Source organism: Monomorium pharaonis, chromosome 7, assembly GCF_013373865.1.
Source record: "Monomorium pharaonis isolate MP-MQ-018 chromosome 7, ASM1337386v2, whole genome shotgun sequence".
In the NCBI taxonomy this organism is placed as follows: domain Eukaryota; kingdom Metazoa; phylum Arthropoda; class Insecta; order Hymenoptera; family Formicidae; genus Monomorium; species Monomorium pharaonis.
Window position 1 is genome coordinate 10,452,656 of NC_050473.1, and position 21,642 is coordinate 10,474,297.

The 21,642-nt window shown below is 34.2% G+C and overlaps 1 long non-coding RNA gene across 1 annotated transcript; it reads left to right on the forward strand.

The window, feature by feature from the left end:
* Nucleotides 1–6,862: 6,862 nt before the first annotated feature.
* Nucleotides 6,863–20,014, forward strand: LOC105840675. Its single transcript, XR_004964044.1, has 2 exons — nt 6,863–12,598; nt 12,737–20,014. It is a non-coding gene; the product is annotated as an uncharacterized LOC105840675 (long non-coding RNA).
* The last annotated feature ends 1,628 nt before the right edge of the window (nt 20,015–21,642 follow it).

Here is a 21,642-nt window from a genome sequence, read left to right on the forward strand (position 1 = left end):
TATACGGATATATTACATGTTATATTATAATATAAATTAAGTCAACTTATTTATATTATTACTAATATAATATTAGTCACTCATACTACTAATTTTAGATCTAGGAAATATATTCTAAAAATTGCAGAGAAAACGAACGCCGCGTCTAAACGGACGGCCTGAAAGCGGTGAAGAAAGTTTCCATAGTCTTGCCCAGGCAAGACAGCCATTTACACTGTATTCCTCGCAGCGATGCAACCACAAGCAAACACAGTATTAAGCACGGATTCGCGCGGATTGTCTCCCGCATTTCGTTATGCTTCCTACATACATACTCGAACATACCCGCATACCCTAGTAAGGAGAGATAGAGAGACAGAGAAGCGCATCCCCCATATACTTGACACGTATATGTCTACACGCAGCTCGCGCGTGGGTGCGAATACGCGTATGTACACACGCATCCGTACATGCACATACACATACATTACACACACACATATATATATATATATTTATATACAGACATATAGATATATTTGCCCACACTACCGCGAGGTATTCCTACAGCATTGTGATCGCCAGACTGCCAGATACACAAACGTAGATTCCTATATGATGCATTTAAGAGTATATATATTTATATTATGTAAAGCGTACGATTAACTCCTTTTAATTAAGCGTCTCCTCGTTAAGGCCCCTCGCGTATTCTTTCACACACACGAATCTTTATTTTCTCCTCTCTCACATTTTGGTCGCGCACGATCGGGTCGACGGGCATGACAAATGGCCGTGTACCGAGTACGGTACCGATCTTAAATCAGCATAATGACTGTTAATAATAAATAATTCTACGTTATGTTCGATAAAAGCATAATCATTTGCATCGTTAATTTTTTTTAACGGTGACTGTAATTTTTTTTTTTTGTTCAAGAGTCAACAATATTTCAATTAAATTATAAATTTAAAAATAATTTTTTTTTTAATTTTTTTAAATTTTACACATGTGATAATATAGTCTATCTTTTCTTAATTGCAGATTATAGATAACATTAAGCCTTGTTGACTAAAATGATTTATTAAAAATTGACGTTAATTTGTGACGTTTTGTGAAAGAATTTATTATTAATTAATGAAAATTGAGCTTTTTAAGTTGTATCCTTATCAATTTCTTAGCAATTTTCGTCAAAATTTGATTTCTTACTTGATTATTTAATAAAAAATTAAATTAACTGATTTTTTATATTGATCTTTATATCATCTGTGTGTATGACCAATTAATCGGCAGTCTATCAAATTGACTTTAATCTGAATCGAAGATGCATTGTGATCAATATAGTGGAAAAGCTACGGACTTTTTTGCTCGTTGAAATCTACAACAATAATCAAATATTGGGTATTCGAACGGACTCAAGTATCCGTACTCGGACGCTATCTGGCACCAAGTCCCGTATTCCTACGCCACGCCAAATGCGCGCGCCACGGCCGCCCGACTTTCCATACTGTAGACAATATTTATGAGACAAGCTAAACTATGCTACTACTACTACTATTATTACTACTACTACTATTACTCGTAACTCATGTATACAGTTAAGTATGCGCGACGGCTGAACGCGAGCGAAGCGATAGATTTAGTTTTCCTTTTCTTGTTGGGCGCGCGAGCGATCGCGCGCTTCTCGGCGGACGGCGCTCGAGATCGATCCTGAAAAAAAAAAAAAAATCACGACGAAGTCTTCATACAAATCAAGCGACGGAGCTTTACTTCCCCACCGAGGGAAGCCCCGTCCCTCGAAATTTCCCGGATTACATGAGAGTGTGAGAACATCCCCGCATAGAAATGAACTGTAACTTATATTATTTGTATGAACTTCACACACACACAATACAGAGTGTACATAACATTAATAATTTTAGACGAGAGTTTAAACAAACCTATGTAAGTATTTTTAAAATAACTATACATACATTTTTGATTTAAATAAGTCATTTGAACATTAATAAGAATGTTTAATTATAGTTGAGAAATTTCCTGTTTTTGATAGATTTTTTGTTTTTCAAAAGCATGCAATTCTGTTTGAAATTAATGAAACTAGATGCGTTCCGGATCTTTTAAAGAGAATTTATAATTTGGATTTATAAAATCCATTAAATTACATGTTCCATGTTGCGTAATATCTTATGTATTGAATTTTTTTTTATTTTACAGACAATATAAGTTACAGTTCTTGCACTCTCTATTTCAAACGGAGGAATCCTTATAGACAATAATACGCATCCAGGAAATGTGTTTTAAATTTTCAACAAAGTTCTTTAATAATCGATTTTTAGTATAAATTATGAAAGAGGAATGAGACATTTTTTTTTTTTAATATGTGCAAATTAATGGATGTATAGAATCTTTCGGAATTTTTTTTGTGAGAGGGATAAAATATTTCGAGCATAAGAAACGCTATTGCGTATCATGAAACTAATTATCTAATTTCTGAATCTGATATAATCGGAATTAAATTCGGAATTAATTAATCAATTGATATAAAAACATTTTTAATTAAACATAATACGATTTTCGCGATTGATGACAACAAATTAGAATAATTTGCAATTCTATTTCACGATTTCGATATTTCGATAGGAGAGAATATTTTAAATAATTCTTTGACGATATCGTGTATTTCTTTTTGACGATGTCGCATAAAAGCGGAAGAAGAACTTTGACTTGACTTCCTGGATGATATCAGCTCCATGATTTGGAGCTAGATCGTAGGCCAGAAGGACTCGTCTTCCGTCCAAGTGCAATAACTATTAATAATCTATCCTTTCGGTCCGACGTTACTAGAACCGACGCGTATCCGCGTGGGTTTTGCAAATCATCGGCGGTAATGTTTCGCTCCCCAGACTTCGTTCGGTCGATCGATAGTGGCCGCACGCTGATGCGTATCATATAGTAAGCGAACAAAAGATTAAGGCATCAGAAAAGAAAAATAGAAAGAGAGAGAAAGAGAAATAGTAAGAGGAGATCTCAGTGTGAGAAAGAGAAAGGATGTGAGAAAGTGAAACAATTTCGTTTGATGGTGTCAACATTCACTCGTTCGCCGGGTATTGAGTGAGGAAAGAGAATTTTAAGATCCGATAAATCGATAGACGCGAAGCACATTATACAGGAACGAGTACAATGTTGACGATAACGTTGAAGAAGAGAAAGTTATGTGGTCGACGATGATGACGATGATGACGTTACGTTAGCAGTTAAAGAGAGCGGCGACATGGTAGACGATAAAGTTAATCGATAAATATGGATCGATGATACATAGTTATTGAATGATAATTGATAATACTACTGCCTCACGAGGCCTTGATGAAATGGCGGCGGTCGAGAGAAATATGATTAAGAAGTGGATGGGACTGGCTATAAAGCGGCACAGTGCTCGAGACGTGTCTCGTGAGGGTAATGCCAACGGACCGCCGTCATCGACGGAGATTACTAGATTATTAGGAATATAAGAGTACTATTAAGTAGGTCCTAGCTCTTAACGACTCTTTTTTCTATGTTTTTTCTAAGAGGAAAGGAAGGGAGCGCGCGCCTAGGGCGTTTTTCTTTTCCCGCGAGAATTTGTGGTCACGCCGATCCGAAGAGATGTGTAGAGAATGTAAAGGATATAATTAGAGAAGATAGATCGAAGGCAAGAATGAGAGTGCCAGCGAAAAGAATTATCGTGTGGGCAACAACGAAAGTGATAATTATAGTGATAAAATCGGGGAGAGTATAGGGAGATATCATTTGGTTTAAAACAAAAAAAAAACCCGAGGGAATAAAAAACTTGCAGATAGTAACGCGGTAATTAGTTCTGTGCAAAATCGCTGTTATTTTTATTGTTTGAGGAATTTTTTTGAAAAAAAGGGGAAACGATTAAATCGGCGGATTTTTGATAAAATCATGAATCATGCATCGAAACTTTATTTTCATAAGAAAACCTCGTGTGCCTTATTATTACAACTAAACTTACAACTAAACTTTACGGCAAACATACTGACATTTACTCCAATTTTTATCCAATTTTGAATTGTTAAATACATTTTTTTTTTAAATATATACTTACGTTAAAATTTTTGTTAGTCAATAGTATTTCTAAATTTAGAAATACATGCATGTCAAATGACAAAGAAAAATTAAAATTTTTATTGAATATTTTATTTGCACAAACTTAAATTTGTCAGAAGACATATTTTACTTAATTTAAATTTAAATAATACTCCAAGAGTCATATGTTTTTATGAAAATTTGTGAAGTCGAATAAAGATAAACAAATCATTCTTTTAAATACAAAATTTAAGAAATTATTAAAAAAAGATTGTTTTTAATCTTAACAAATTAAATTTTGTATATAATTAAATATACAATTTTGTTTTAAATTCAAGATTCAATATTGGATAAAATAAAAATAGAAAATAAAATTTATACATTAAGTGTGCAACACACTTCTAACATTTCTATTTAAGATTTTTAGTCAAATATATTGTCTTGTACACAAGATACTACGATTCCGCCGATTTGCCGAAAGTCATGAATTTATATGAAAATAATTAAAATTAGATTTATTAAAAATTATAAGACGAAAATACTACATTTTCATTATATTCTATTGATAAATTGTCTGTTATTATAATTGCTGTGCCAAGTTTCTGTAAGTTGCTTTTGAGAGCCGAGCTTGTTTCTTGTTGCTTGAGGATACATCGATCCACGAATAGCGTTGTACATTTTTTTACTTTATAATTAAATAAAAATGTTTACTAGTTTTTTTATAACTTCTGTGACAGAGAAGTATATTTTTTTCTAAAAGCAATCTAAAATTATTGATAGCATTATTGTATTTATTCAAAAGTAAAAGTATTAAATTTACCAACGATGATTTTTTTATACGAATAATTAGCTAATTAAATTAATTTCTTCATATGTGTGCAATTAATATTTAAATCGAAACAACTCGTAAATAAATGTCTTTAAATCATGAAATGATATCATGCATTATCAATTGTACGAGCTTTTATTATTAGATAACATTTTTTTATAATAAAGAAATTCATTTAAGAAAACGCTACATCGTGTGATCAGAGTATCGAAAAAAAAAATACTGATTACGTTACAGGCTCGTTAGGTTTTTCCCTCGTTAATTGGATTTAATTGGGCTTAAATGGATATAATTAATACATTAATCAGTAGAATAAAAGAAAAACGTTAGAGATAGGAAATGTGTGATGGATGTTAATCGAACCGTGGATATTTCTTCCTTCGTTGTACTCTTTCAAGATAATCGACTCGTTTTCTCTTCGTTCGTCTGCACGCACTTACGGCGACTTGCACACTCTCGCTTAGCTCTGTTCAAAATTTAAGCAAAATGGGGGGGGGGAAGTAAGAGGACAAAAAAAGAAGCGACGGCAACGACGACGACAATGTGATGAAAGAAGAGGCGTAAAGACGGCGCGACCGTGTCGCGTTGATGATATTTGTAATTCACTATACATGTGCCTTTGAAACGATTCAAAATGCGTGAAACACAAAAACGGAGAAAGAACAGAGAGGGAAGATGGAAGAGGGATGATTGACTCTTTATAATCGTCCGAGTGATTCGCCGTCGCGATATCCGCGGCAACAGTAACGAAGGCGACGCAGTGCGTCTACGCGAAATCATTCGGCTGGCTGCAACGATTATAGATCACAGCGAGTCACACAGATAGGGATATGTCAAAATGTAATGGATAGTTGAACGAAAGGAAAATTGATTCGAAAAGAAATGAGAGACCGACCACGAAACTGTCGCGTGAAACGTGTCGATGCGGAAAAATTTGAGGAAAAGGAAAAAAATAAAAAAGAAGATAAAAAGACGAAAAGAATAATTGAAAACGTGACCATATACGAGAGAGAACGAGCGTGAGGATAAGAGAGATAAAATTTCGTAGATTTGAAATATAAGTAAGCAAAAAAATATTATATATGTATACATATAGTATATATAGATATATATATATACACAAAAGTATGTAGGTGAAGCGTCTTAAATGCTTTTTTACGAATCGGTCTTTGTGTTTACTTACACAGCTTTTAATCAGGTCTAACTCGAGTCTTGCGCGTAATAATTGGGCTTATTAATCTTTTTCTAATTAGGTTTTATATATTGCGATTTATGCGCGGCGACGCGCCACGCGAAGCGAGGAATTCCTTGCGTTTAGATACGTACGAATTTTTTTTCTTTTTTTTTTATGGTGTCGGTTTGGGAGATTGGGAAAACTCTAACCGAAACGAAGGAACATTTGCAAAAATCGATCTAGGATATCGTGGTGAAGCTCGAGAGAAAGCGAGGCAAAACGCAATCACAGCTTTTTTTTTACTTTGACATATCTTTTTCTGCCCTCCAAAGGCATGTTATTGAATCTGTTTTTTACGCGATTATCAAGAAAAATTACAGCTTTTGATTATTATCGCTTCTACGAGAGAAATATATATATAATTATGGGCTTTTTAATATATAAAACAGCGTTTTGAACGTGATATAATTTAACGTGAAGTCATTAAAATAAAACAAAAATAAAAGTAGTAATTTTGATCATTTTTTAAATGTTAGTCTCACATAATTTTTATTGCGTGAAATAAAAACAAATTAAAAAAAATAGATTTTCTAAAGTTATTTTACAAAAGACGTTTTATGTTCAGTCGTATATATTTGGTATATTATTATATTTCACTAAAACGTATTTAAACAATATATATATATGTGTGTGTGTATAATATGATCTAATATATATATAATTTGTATTATATATATTATTAAATATATATTGAATATATATATATATTATATTTAAAAAATGTTCTAATTTTATAATTAAAATTATACTAAATTCTATATTATATTTTTAGAATTATTTTACATACTGAATATCTTAATTGCAAAATTTTTGTTATTTTGGTGATTGTGTTATTTTAAATATAAAAAGTAAATGCTTGTCTTCGATAGATTGAAGCGGTAATAATCATACGTAATCGCGTCAAGAACATTTACAGTGACTTGTTTTCTTAATATACGTGATTATTCGACAATATACATATATTTACAGCTTGGAACTAGAACAACTTGTATAATTCTCTGTCTTGGAATAGATATTATATATTCTATTACATTAGTCGCTCGATTTCAAGCTACAGAACTGACATTGGTTGTTCCAGTTTGTCCCGGCATAAATTGATTTTGTTTTCAATTTGAATTACTCGATCATACATCAGACCGTTATTAGTTATCATGCTATTTGACCGCGTGAAATTTTATGCTACTTGTAACAATTTATGAGATGCGCTACGTGTGATATTTAGATGCTAAATTTCTTTCCAGGTTGGTCGTCCGTAGGGCACAAAAGCTCGCGATTTTAGGATAAAAATAAGATTTGGCGTTGTATAGGTGACAAAAGATTTATTTTTTCTGGTATTAAACGCGGCGCGTTTATCGTTAAAAATTTATTTAACAATACGTTTATCGAAAGTTACGTAGAATATTATAAGAGTATCTAGGACGTAAGAATAATATTTCCGATTTGATAGTGCCTGGTAGCAGACGATCGGCCGGTCTTTTTTGTGTTTTGCAGAGCGAATAAAAATTTTCTTTGGAACGATAAGTGAGGGTGGGAGGGGGAAGGGATGAAGCGAAGGATGTGAGAAAAAAAGAGATTTATATAAGTGGTGAAGTATATAATACGGAAACGCAAGACGTGTTACACGCATGCCATCCAGGTATTTAAAAAGTACAGTGCTTTATTTTTTTGAAAAAGAAAGAGATAGAGAAGTATATTAATTCTATTTGCGGGCGGGAAAGAGAAAATTTATAAGCGTCACGCATTCACGTTTCTCAAAATACGTGAGACAGATGCCTCTTTGTGTCGTAAAATGGGCACGATTGGACATTTCTCACGAAAGTAGGTAGTAAACGAAAAATTTCAACCCTTAGAATGGCAAATGTATGATAAAATTCTCAATCACACGTTGGGATTTATTGGACCTCTTAATATTTGTATATTTATTTTCAATACTTAGTTTTTAGCAACTGGATATTATATTAGCACTGTAGAATTTATTGACGAATTAAATTGTCGAATTCTCTTTTACTTGTTAATATCTCAAATAACTCAATATTATTAAAAAGACAATATTAAAATAATCGCAAGTAATGAGGCAGCTAATTTATAAAGCCATTTGTTTGTCGTTCTAGGGTTAAGAAATACGTGCGGTACATTTTTGGTTATTTTGATAAAGACGATCGTAGGTATAGCTTTATCGCATTTTTTTGGCCGTACTACTTATGAGAAGTCTATTGTTACATTTTTGAGGACGAGAATGAGTGACACTGAATAAATGAGAGAGATATAGAAAGAGATATATGAAATAAGAAAGAAAGCGAAAGAAGAAATAGCAAGCATAAGGTTCTATTCTAAAAATCTATATATGATAAATATACATTATATATATCGGGAAGAAATGCAGATGTATTTACTAAGAGCTTTTGCGATGGCAGAGGAAAGCATGTAAAGCGAGCCAAGTTAGTTCCCGAATGATGGAAAAAAATTGAATCTTCTAACGACTGAAGCTTTCGAGTAGAAGCTTAATGAATATAGGAGTACAGGTTTTATGCCGTTAGCGCAAACAATATTGTAATTGCAAAATAAGTTGAACACGGGCTTGCTAATGTGCTAGATGAAAATTGCCACCGTTGGGACTTGGACATCAATCGGGAACTACGTGGCTCGAATGGCGAGAGATTGTCGGCGAGAGATTGGAGAAGCGCGAATTTCGTGGCCCTGCGATCGAGAATTGACGTTCTTCGGCGAGCGGGTTCGGCGTTTTTAGATTTTAAGGCGTTATGTATAGACATAAAAAGAAATTTATTTAAGAAAATTAGAGACAAGCATGTCTAAAACTTGCGTCGACGCGCAATGCTGTGGAGAGCGAGTCCGCAACGTTTCCCGCCCGCCATTTTTCCGCGCGACAGGAGGCGAGACGATGACTTTGCGGGCTCTCTCTTATTTAAAAAAAAGAGCTTTCGTTTCTATTATATGTTTTTTTTTTTCGCAATCTATTATAGCCATATTTATAATGTCAGCCGCTGGTGGAATATCCCGCGCGCAGAAGAACGATCGAGTCGCGAATTCGAAGACTGGATAGAAGCAGGAATCCTGTCGAGCGTGCAAGTCGCTGCGGCGATTATATCCAATCTAGTCGAAATTAATGAATCAATGTTGACGCGGCAAAATGGACGGTAAACGATTTTCTCACTTTTCACTTTCAATCATTGTTCGAGCGCATTACTATATTTTTAGGAATATACACGTCCATATTGTCTTTGGAGCAACTGAAAAATGTGTTAGATATGCAATTTAAATAAAAAGAAGTCTATCCGGTCTTCGCGAGAAACATATTAAAAGAAAACACTGACTAAAATATTGTATGATATTTTAACGAGCTTTTTAATGATTTCTTTCGGCCATTATTTCGGACTTGTCTTCGCAGGGCAACGAATTCGCTGTAACGAGCGTACTATTGCATTGAAAAGAGAATAATGTGTTGCAATTAGATTGTTAATCAGCCCGAAGGTCTGTTACATCTATGTGTAAAAAAGAAAAAGAGAGACGGTATTGTGTGAACGAGAGGGAAACATGCAGGGGTACAAACGGTGATGGAAGGTGAATGACCCAAGAAACGATTGTGACGGTAGTTCGACCACCCATCGCAGAATTCCCCCTTAAACGATTTTTCGACGTTTCGCGAGAACACGAAAGAAGAGAATGGAATGATCGCGGGAAAATAAGCGAATAGCTGTAGGAAATAGCGAAACAAGAGCAAATAGCGCGTACGAGGGAGAGACGAGAATGTCGAGACAAGTAGGTTTCAACCGAGAGAGCCTTGTGTTAAGTGCCTTCAAAACGACTTAGATTTTAGGCTGTAGAAGAAACGAAACAAACAGAGGCGCTGGGCGCGTCCAGCTGTGAACGGATTTTTACGGTATTATTCAGCCGGACGTCGCCAATTTGTGTACAAGATTTCGATAGACGACGAAGTTGCTCGGTATGTATCTTAAAGAAAGAGAGAAAAAAAAAACGGTATAAAGTTTTTTTTGGCTTTTTTATCGCCATAAACTCTCCCGTCGAAGAAGATATGTTTTAAAATATCAATAATAATATTAAAAAAAAAAGTTTTACAAGAGAGGATTTGTGCGACAAATAGCTCCGTCGGTCGAAATCTTCCGGCGACGTCCCGCGTACATCTCGAGACCAGTGATATTTTTTTAGAAATTATTTATTTATGCCGAAGGAAGCGGAATTTAATCTCAATCACTAGCCTTTATACTGCCAATATCTGCTTAGAACGTACCTTCAACCTTCGTTCGAGCACTTTTCACATGATCAGACATGCCCTCCGCGTGACATTTTTCCTTCCCGACTTCCACGACAGCCACGCAATACACATGTATGTTATATCCCTCGTAGAATGCCTCGTATTCTAAGTAATTTACGTTTCAGTTCCGTATTTATTCCTACCTAGATCATGTTTCTTACGCATCTTTGTTGTTCTTGTAACGTTACTTTCCACAAGACACGAGTATGCAACACTTCCTTTGCACTTTGACTTTTTTTTTCGTTCGTCTTTAATTGACAGTACAATTATTTGTAATAAATAATAGTGAAGTCCAAATCACGTCACGAGCGCGCGATTTGAGCATCGAGTGCGGAACGTCGCTTCGATCCTGCGTCCGAAACTTCGTTTCTCATTTTCGCCTCGATATGATCGAAGACGAATCGATCAATATCTGCAATATACTGATTTATTACACATGTGCAACATACCACAGATCACACATCCGCAATATCATAAACGTCTTTTTTACCTTTTAAGAGGACCCTCGGACGACGTGCCGCACTCGAATTTAAGTACGATACTCTTTAGTACAAGCACAGTACTCAACTGTACAGAAATAGATAGAGTGAAAGAGCGAAAAAATGAAGAAAACGAAAGAAAGAACGAATGAGCAAGAGTGTAAAAGCGGGAGAGAGAGAGAATGTGTGTGTGTGTGTGTGTGTGAGAGAGAGAGAGAGAAAGAAAAACACATAAAAATAAACACAATTACAACTTCCGCTCAGCGCCTCAAACGCAAAACCTATACTACTTGTAATCGTAACTTCTTTGTCGCCATGTATTTGCCAACGAACGATGATTTATTAATTATTATTTCTTCCTTTTGCCTTCATTTTATATTAATATTATTTAGAGAGCAACAATTAATAACGATTACGCTATGATGATAACGATAATCTTTCTAGATACTTTTTTGCTTGTTCTCTTGCGACAAATTTAGCGACACACACACACACACACACACACACATACACCCACAGAAATACGTACACATATACATGCAATCGACAATATGTGACAATGAATACCTGTAAACACATATACGAAGATCATTCATTTGCGGTAAGATAACGTGATTTAGCGGAATGCGTACTTGATCGTCGCGTCGCCGTTTATTGGCGTTCGTTTGTATCACGTAAGAAGAGTCGCTTGCTTAAGGAACTCGCAGGGAACGCTGGGTCGGTCTCGAAATCGCGTTGGAGCTCGTTCATCCCTCGTTCGCATGAATTGTAAAGAAATCGGAAGAAATCCGTATCGCGGGGAGGGACTCGCGAGATCCCGCGTTGATCGCGACAGACCGAACGTTCAAGCCCTGGCCTTCTATTACAGTGCTTCCTTTCCGTTTTTTTTTTTCTGTATACACATATCATCTTTTGGACCTTTCGAACATTCCAAAACGCTTGTTTCCCTCTTTTTTTTGTCAATTTGTAGAGCGCCTTGTATTCAATTTAGAGCAAAATAAAGTCTAGAAAGGCAATATTCCAACCGCGTTTTCTACACCCCTCGTAATTCTCATTTCTCAAGCCGCAAATTGTTCTATTCGGATTGTTGAGGACTTTAACGAATTTTCTTTTTAAGATTTAAAATTTTGCATCAATTTCAAACATTATATTTGTTATTCGATAAACTTGCTTAATTAAATAGAAGTATATTCGAGTAATTAAAATTTTAATGAACAAAGTTTGTGATCTTGTACTTTTAAGAATATCAAAAAATTTCTATCATTCGTAACTATCATTCGTAAAAAATATTTTATTTTGTAACTCCTTGAATTTCGGATGCATAATTTTTTTCCTTATCTCTTTAATTCGTAGGTATTGCAGTTAATAATTTATAGATATATGTATTCGTTAATTTCCAAAATTTCTATATTTTACTTTAAAGTGGAAACTATAATAGCAAATGATAACAAAAATATCTTTGCAGGATGTCTACGTGAAAAGCAGAAGCTGAAATTCAAAGTATTCTCTAAAAATAAGCATCGAGAATCCTCGGGGGAGTATTTAGTTACTGTTTCCGCATACTAACTAGTTCAATTTTTTGCAGGTGCAGTACCCGTTGGTGTAAATTTTCGCGGAAGAAGATTCGAAAAGTCTTGTTACTCGGACGAAAGCGTGAAATCGACGAAGGCGACAAGAAGCATCGTAGAACACACTTTAAAGAAATGTAATTATTAAAAATAAAGGGCTGCAAGAAAACTATCAATTTACAAGCATTAATACCTTTAATTAATTTTCTTCTGACATTGTTGCTGATGTTAATTATATTTTATTTATAACAGACAAAATTAATTATGAGTTTCAGGGAACACACGTGATCCGTCGAAGAAAGCGGAGCAGAAGTACACGAAAGCAACCCTACGATTTATCATCAATGTAGAATCTGTCCGCCATGGCGTGACAAGATAGTAGTAACGGAATTTTAACTTTGCGTCTCGTTAAGAAGGAATATTTTAGAATGTAGATTAGAGAGAATAACCCAATATACTGTTCTTATTTTCATTCTGATGTCAAGTTACTATTTAAACCTGTTCACATTTTAGAGTTATATCCCGACGATGTTCAGAAAAGATCGCGACATCGATCGAATTCACATTTCACACACATTCAACCAAGGGGCTTTCTTGACTAGAGAGAAAGTTCCCCAATGAGTAGACATCATTCACCGTCGAAAGTCACTCCTACCCCTTTGATCCCGCTCCAGACGCCACATGCTCGTTGTTGCTAAGCTTGAGAATCTTGAATGTCTTTTTTTTTTTTTGTTGGCATGGCCCGCGCCGTTGTAAAGAGTACAAGTAACCACGCGTGACCCCCGTCTGAACGGTGGGCATCACGCAGCATGTTACAGCCAACAGATCGCAATACTAATCGTACCGTCGACACGTCTGCTTGCGTCTTTTGCAGGTTTCTTCGCCGGCCTTGGTTGGACCGGCGACGGCGGTTCGCGGCGCGTCTCGAGGAGCGCGAACTCCGCGACGACGACGTCGTCGTCGACGGCTGCGAGCGACGTGCCGGCGCCGCTGACGCCGCAGCGTCGTCCCCGGTTGCACTGTCCATCGCGGCACGCGGCCAGTCGCAATAACAACCACCCCAGCATCAGCAGCAGTAGTAACAGCAGCGGCAGCGGCGGCGGCAGCGGTGGTGGCGGCGGCCTGATGCATCACGATCGCCGGCACAATTGTTCGAGATGCGGTAAGAGCTACAAGAACGCGTACATCCTGAAGCGGCACTTGCTGTACGAGTGCGGTAAGGCGCCGTCCTTCAGCTGCCCGCACTGCGCCTTCAGCTCCAAGTACGAGCGTAATCTCAAGGCGCACATCAATCACCGGCACGTCGATGTACAGCCGGCGTTGCCCAGTATCGTCGTCGGTCAGCGGGAGACGCGTCATCAGCACGGCAGGGAGTGACTCGTCAGAGTCTGCGAGGTCGCGATGTAAAAACGGGTGTAAAGCGACGATCCTGAAATCCGATCGGCCGTAATTCGCGATTTGTTGCGGCTGAGGCATGCCAAATCAGAGTGTCAAATTTCAGTCGAATTTGTAACGGCGACTATCGTTCAGATATTCACAGCCGCGAGAAGTTGTTTAAAGATGAAGAAAATAACAAATTTCTCGTATGAATATGAATATTTGGACGATACTCTTATGTTTTAGATATTGAGTGGATCCCTAATGGATTCAGAAATATCAGCTTTTTTACTATTTTTCGAAGGTGTGCAAAAGGTAAGAAAATATAATTTGCAACTTTTATTTGTGCACCCTGAGAAGAATGCTTGCAAGAAATTGGAAAGATTTTTTTTTTATTCAGACTTTTGATTGATTTATTTTTTTAATTATTTGCGTAACAAATGATAAAGAGCCATACATATAGATAATTCTCAACGCGTTATTACTAATTAATATCGCATAATCGTTCAAAGTTGTATGGTGATCTGAGTTTCCGTAAGCATGCTGATTAAGTTCTTGTTAAGTTAACTTTAAAATGAATTATTATTCTTACCACCAAAGTGAGTGCCAAAGAGTTATTTTAATCAAGCCTTTTAAATTGTTCTCTATTTTTTCATCTTGCTTTTAGCGTTTAGTTCTCTTTTTATTTTATTACGTTTTATTTTATTCGTGCTTATGTAATGGAGATTTTGTTCTGCATGTATCGCGTGACGTAATTTAAAAATAAGATGAACATTTGAGAAATCTATACCAAGAATGCGTTTTTGTCTGGCACTGAAACATTAGCGATGTGCATTACATAAGACAATATGTATTTCAACCGCTAAATATTAGGATTTTAAAGGTCCCTTGTTCAATGTTTATTTTTCGGAATATAAGATTACGGAAGGCTTTGCCACCCGTACGATATTATAGAATAAAAAGATAAGAGACGAGCATTTTAATTAAGAAAATGATAAAGTAAATGTTAAAAAAAAAAAAATAATAGTGACCCGCCAATGTGGCGCGAAGCTAGTACTTGTTGGTTCCCGTTTAATGATATATAAATGGATAAAAAGTCGAATAAGAACATTGTTGAATATTGCAGAATATTCATTGAAGTATGTACCAAGAAAGTGTGAAAAAAATTGTGTCCTCTTATCTGTTGCATTTTTAAACAATTAACTCTGGACTGTCGCAAACACAGGATAAATATATGCTAAACATTGCGAGACAGATCTTTATTTTTCGAGTGTCTTATGCACTCCATACTTTTTTTTAAATATCAGTCCGAGGATATAAATTAAAAGCAATTAAAAAGAAGACACTTTTTTGGGACATCTTCGAGTCTTCTGCAGATTGCTAAATTGCCCAATTATTTTTGTACTAATAACAAATGATACGAGAGTCGCTAGTGAGATCTGAATATATGGTGGTTTCACTTTAACCATCGGTCAAACTGAGCGAAATTCTCGGCGCAACGAAATAGCCCCGACACACGTAGATTACCGATTCTAGCTATCTAGTTCAGCCTATATGTAGTTTAAGGATTGTTAATCAAGTCTAGTCAGATCGGTCTGCGTTTTCTCATTGTCTTTGGGCGATGATCTGTAAACGATAAAAAGAGATCTTGGTAGTATCTGTATATGTGTATGTATATATATATATACACACACACACATACATTTGATGAGTAAGTAAATTTCTCTCTTTCTGATATAAATAAAAATTGGCTAATAAATATTACTATTTATTGGTTACTAATTTTATAAATCGCCTAATAAAGTCTTAATCCTCGGAAATAATTGCAATAATTACGCACAGTGAAAAATAAGTAGAAATCGTGAAATGTGTGTGATACAATCTACAATACCTGCAATAAATGACCTAAACATTTTATCTTTCCGCCGATATTTTTTTTTCTACGGATCACCAAGATTTCTATAATATTTGAATATCGAAAGTATATTCATCATTACCGCCCGAGACAAGATTAAATGATCCTCGTCTATCGTAGAACTGTGTGTAATAGATTCATCAAAAAGATTTCCCCGTAGCCCAAAAATGTAACTGTTGCCAATTCGACGTTTGATAACGTAAAGACGAATTGATATCAGAAGTTATATTTAATACGTGGGAAGTTCATTATTCGTGTTTGTTCGCGTCTTTCTATCTGACTTAGATTCTAGTCTAAAAAAACGGCCTAAACAGGTCGCATACATACAAAACTAACATATTACTACATATTCAAAATAGAGAATATATTTAAATCAAAAAAGTATATATACCGTATGTATTATATATATCGTATATATATACATATGACATAATAATTTCCAATGATATTACGATGTAAATTATAAAACCATTTACTCTGCAATTGAAGCAAGGGTCTTTCTTGGTCGGGACAAATAATTCATTAAACACGTTTCTGATCCATTTCAATAGAAAAGATTTAAGGTTTCATAAACTTGTAAAGCACTCCAATAAAGTTGCAGTGAAGTACAAGTAATTTTATTTAACAACTATCCAATGAAAATTACTTGAATACAAATTAGATTAAATTAAATTACTACAAAGAACATAATATAACATTTTGTCAGAGGTACAGGAAGTTTAATAAGTACGAAATTTTACATAATATGAAATTTACGTACCTTTTATAAATTGCAGTTTTTATTATATATGGCTTTAATAATTAATAATATTAGTCCTTTATTACACTTTGCATATTATTGGTAACATTAAAAAACGATTTGTTAAGAATAAAAATGTCGGTTAATTACAACTAACATAATAAATACCAATACAACGAGATGACGCAAATATTGCAATTTCAAGAATTGTCAACAAGCCTAACCTATGAGATCCAACGAATTCGAGAATACATAGGATCAAGGACCAAAGAATCGATAAAGAACTCTTTCTTTATCCTAGTCAAGTCCCGACCAAGAACAAAGCGAACATTGTTGGACAACCCTAGGAATATTGAAGATCTCGTATTTATTCTACAGATTTAGAAAATCTCTAAATGTTACTCTCTTTCTCTCTTCCTCCATCTTTCTCTTCTCTCGTATTTATCTTCCCGTACCTATCTCTTTTTCTCTTTGTGCTAGAAATTCGTAATCTCGAGCTAAGCTCTTTCCTACTATCTTGAAGTCTCGAATAATCTCAATTTAGATATAGACGTCACATCGACGATCGATCTGCAGTCTATCTATGCAATCGCATCTATCGACTATCTCTGAACTAAACTTACGCGATTGTCCGATATTTCACGATTCTCCGATCGGTATATCTGATATACGAAATCAAGGTACCATTTGGAATCATCGAGTGCGACATAGCGCGATGAAAAATTCAATGAGCAAATTTCGCGCGAAATATCGATCGGGATTGCAACGTGAAAAGTAACGCGCGACTGCGGACCTCTCAGCTTCCACGTGCTCCTCCTCGTGACTTTGAAAATTTCGAAAGGATCTTACATGTCCGGGCGATCTTACGTTTCCGTTGACTCGTGTCGCGTCCTGTATTTTTCCTTTCCTCATCTTTCTTACGAAAAAACAAAACGAATTACTCATAAGGGGATTCTCGTGTGTCGTCCAAATCGACTCCATGTGCCTAAAAATGTGATCAAAACACGCTGTTGTAAAATGCGACGCGTGAGCGTCGCATTTAACGTCTAGTTTCTTGTTGAACCCGAGGGATTTATCGATCCTCGCGTATTATCATCCTTCCGTTTTCGGAGAAAGCGAATATTCTGATATTCGGCACGAATAATTTATAAGAAGTGTACGAACAGCAAGTTATTCGATAATATCTGTTCCAGCAATAAAATCAAAATCATAAAATGTTTTTTACTAGGACAATGGAAATTATTGTACACGTTCACATAGAGTCCATAAAATGCTTTTTTTATCCTCATCTTTGCAGAAATCTCTGTTATAAATACGGATATAATCGAATTTGCTAAATTTTGAAAAATCTTACGAGTCTGTATATGACATGAACACGAGCTATAAATAATAATTTTGTTAAAATTGACAAAATGGAAAATAATTATACAAATGGTTTTTCTAGTACAAAAGAAAATACATACAACAATGTCATACGTACAGACCAAATTTTATGCACATTATGAAAGTATGATGTTAATTCATTTTAAAACTTTTTTTTTTTTAAATAGATAATTGCAACGTATAATTTTTTGTCAATTTACGCGAATAACAAGATATTTTCCACATGTCACGTGGCGAAAAAAAAAAACTTGAGAACAATTACAGAGATAAGTAATTGCATTCATCTGTTATAATTTTTCATATATCTTTAATTTTTTTCGCATACGTATATGTACAAAATGCGATTGTTATATGTATACAGTGATTAATAACAATGTAACATCGACCCCGTATAAAACGTGAAAGCGAATGGAATGTGTCTTCCAAGTTTTTCATGTTATCGAAGCAGAGTAGAGCCGAAGTACAACAGCACGAGAGAGGAAAACTCTGTTTTTCGCGCGATTTTGCGATTTGATATGCGAAAGCAGAAAACGGGACATACAGTGACGGAAAGACTGAAAATTTAAAAAAAGTAGGAAGGAAAGTGCGAGGTGAGAGGTATACATTTGTTACTAACGCGTGAATGATGCGAAACATAACGTGCGATTGTCTCATCGATCTGTACAACTGTCCTCTTGCATGTTGACTAGAAATTTTCTATTTTTAATTCTTCGAGTTTCAAAACCAAATTCTGAATAGCGAACATATATGTTAACAATTACTCTTCGATAATTTGACAACGCTCATCGTTACATTATATAGTACCATTAAAATGAATTTGGCCGATTGTATCCAATATAATCGCCATAAAAGTCTAAAAGTAATTTTAACCGACATGTGATAACGATAATGCGATACAATGGCGATCACATAGTGACCTAAATAATGAGATAAACGGTAATTTCTGTCATCATGCGAGACGTAATCGAAGAAACAAATTTGTAATTCGCACGCATTCGCGTTGATCTTGCGATTTTTGTGCCAATGTAAGTGAGGCCAGCTATTATGCAATACTCGAGTCATCGTGCAAGCCAATGATAAATGGCTGTACACGAGATGCCTATAGAATTATTTTGAAGTCACCTTATATATAGATATAAGAAGATAAAGAAATATATATATTATATATACAGAGAGATAAAAAAACAAAGATTCTATATACATATATTATATATATACACGTATATGAATACACGTAGCACACGCGCAACTATATATGTAAATATGCATTATAATACATATATATATACGTGTACGATTTTGGACACGCGGGCGAAACAAGTCCAAAGGGACAACGCGAAACCAAAGAGATACCTCTAGTTGTTAAGGTGATCGATGATAATAATTAGCACGTAAGCGTTTTGGCTCCTTTCCTTTGTTTGGAGCTCTTCCGGTTACATAACATATATGAATAGTGGACAAAACATAAAACGGGAATTCCATCTAACATCACGTACAGCAATTTTTCACACTGCTACACTTTTGACAATATGAAGAAAATTAATGACCGGGTTGTAAAATGATTATAATTAATGTCATTATCAATTTTTTCATATATATTTTGTTCCAAGAATGCACACTACACATGTTTACGTTAAAATATTTGAATAGCTTTCTCCATTCATTGTTCGCAAATCTACAAATGGTGTTATGCGGAATTCACGTTAAAAAATGGCGATATGATATTACTGAATAAACGGCCGAGAAAAAATGCGTAATATTGTTCATTAATATAATATATTCAAGATATATCTACGATCCCTTTCGATCATGGTTTGAGTGATTTTCACTCTTACATTTACTCGGATTTGTGTTTTTTAAATACTTGTCTATGTTTTTCGTTTGTAATATGTATACTTTATGTTATAATTTGATTGTTTCATATCGATCGCGGTCTGCAAAGTGTCGCCGACTTTTGCTTTACGTGAATACAACTTATTTACTCGCGTCATATGTATATGTGGTATATTCGTTTTAATTTTTATTTTTGGGAGCAGTTTAAATCATATATAATTATCATCAATTGTGAGTGTATAATTAATAATCGTTGTGTTAGCGAGAATAATCGACAAATAATAAAGAAATTTAATTATTCAGTCAGATAGATTTTGTCCACGTGACGTTCTAAACATTTTTATCGTAAATTTATTTTTCCCTATTGTTTTATAAGTGTTTTACATAATCTGTCGTTCTTTACGCAAATATAATTCGTGATTATTTAATTAAATTGACTTTATTTTATATCCATACGGTATTCCGGAGGATATAATTATTAAAAATTTTACGTTTAAAATTATGATTTTATCTTTTTAGTTTGTTTCTTTGTATTAATATTGATTGTATAATTTTTATAGTATATATGTTATTAATGTCTACGTCAGACATTTTTTAGGAAGATATTTATTTATTACATTAATTAATTTTTTAATTAACTTTATAATTACTTGTTTTTATCACACATATTGATATGCTTTTCGCATTCTGTATTTTCAGGTCAATGGCAGTGTTGTGGTCGTCGTTTCAAGCATTATTTTTCTTTCTACTGTCATCTACAAAACGAATGCGGATTGAATTATCAATGTGCATATTGCTCATTTAACTCGCCAAGATTGTGTATGTGGTACAAACATGTAAAAGAAGCACATAACAATAAATAACGTTTGGTCATGCATCACAATCAATGATACTCTTATCATTTACATTATTATTAATGGAAATTTTTTTTTATTTGTTTACTATGCAATTATACAATGTTGCATTTCAAAAAGCAAAAATATGCTTAGTATAATTTATATGTATTTCAAAATTCTTAAAAATAATATTAATGGTCTGTCTTTTTTAATTTATAACATACAAAAATTTATTTTTTAATTCCATTCATTAAAACCAGCATTTAATAATTAATAATAATAATTATTAATATTAAAAAGACAATTATTATGTGTAATAAATATTTTTTTATTAATTATATAGTTAAATATAATTTTTTTATTAAAATAATTATATAGCTTGAGAAAATGTTCTTCCTAAGTGGAAGCTTCTCTAAATTTTTAAAGCTTCTTTATCTATTTTTTATTTAAATCATATAAATAAATAATTTAAGTAAAACAAGAAACAGATAATTAAGTATTATATGGATTACACATTGTTTCAACGTCGTTCGATGTCTCTTTGCAACTTCTTAGATTCTTTTCGTTAACAACACGACACGTGAAACATTTGTGCGCGAATTATAAAATCGTTATGATTGTATGACTTCGTGTAATTATTTAATAATCGATGAATCATACTTTGCAAAACACTGCATTAATACAACAGCGAGTACAACGCATGGAATGCGCTCGTCACATGAAGCTCGACTAGTGCAGTAGGATATATTTGTTTCTTTTTCAGGATAAAATATTTCCTCCCGATATTGGGTTCTCCTACCAACCAGAAGGACGTGAAAAAGGAATGATACGTCTAAAAAAATAAGCATCATATACCACTTATGGCAACTACTATAAAAAAATTTAACAAAACATTTAATCAGCAAATAAATGTTGAAAATATTGTTTATCGGATCACGATTACAATTAAATCATAATAAATAGTGCCATATATGTCATAACTTACATATTTTTTGTTACTTCAATTATGAATTCAGCTTGGCGATTCATATATTATTTTATATTCTCAATCTAAAAAAATAGCAATGGATTATATTTTAATTGGCAAAAAAATGCGAT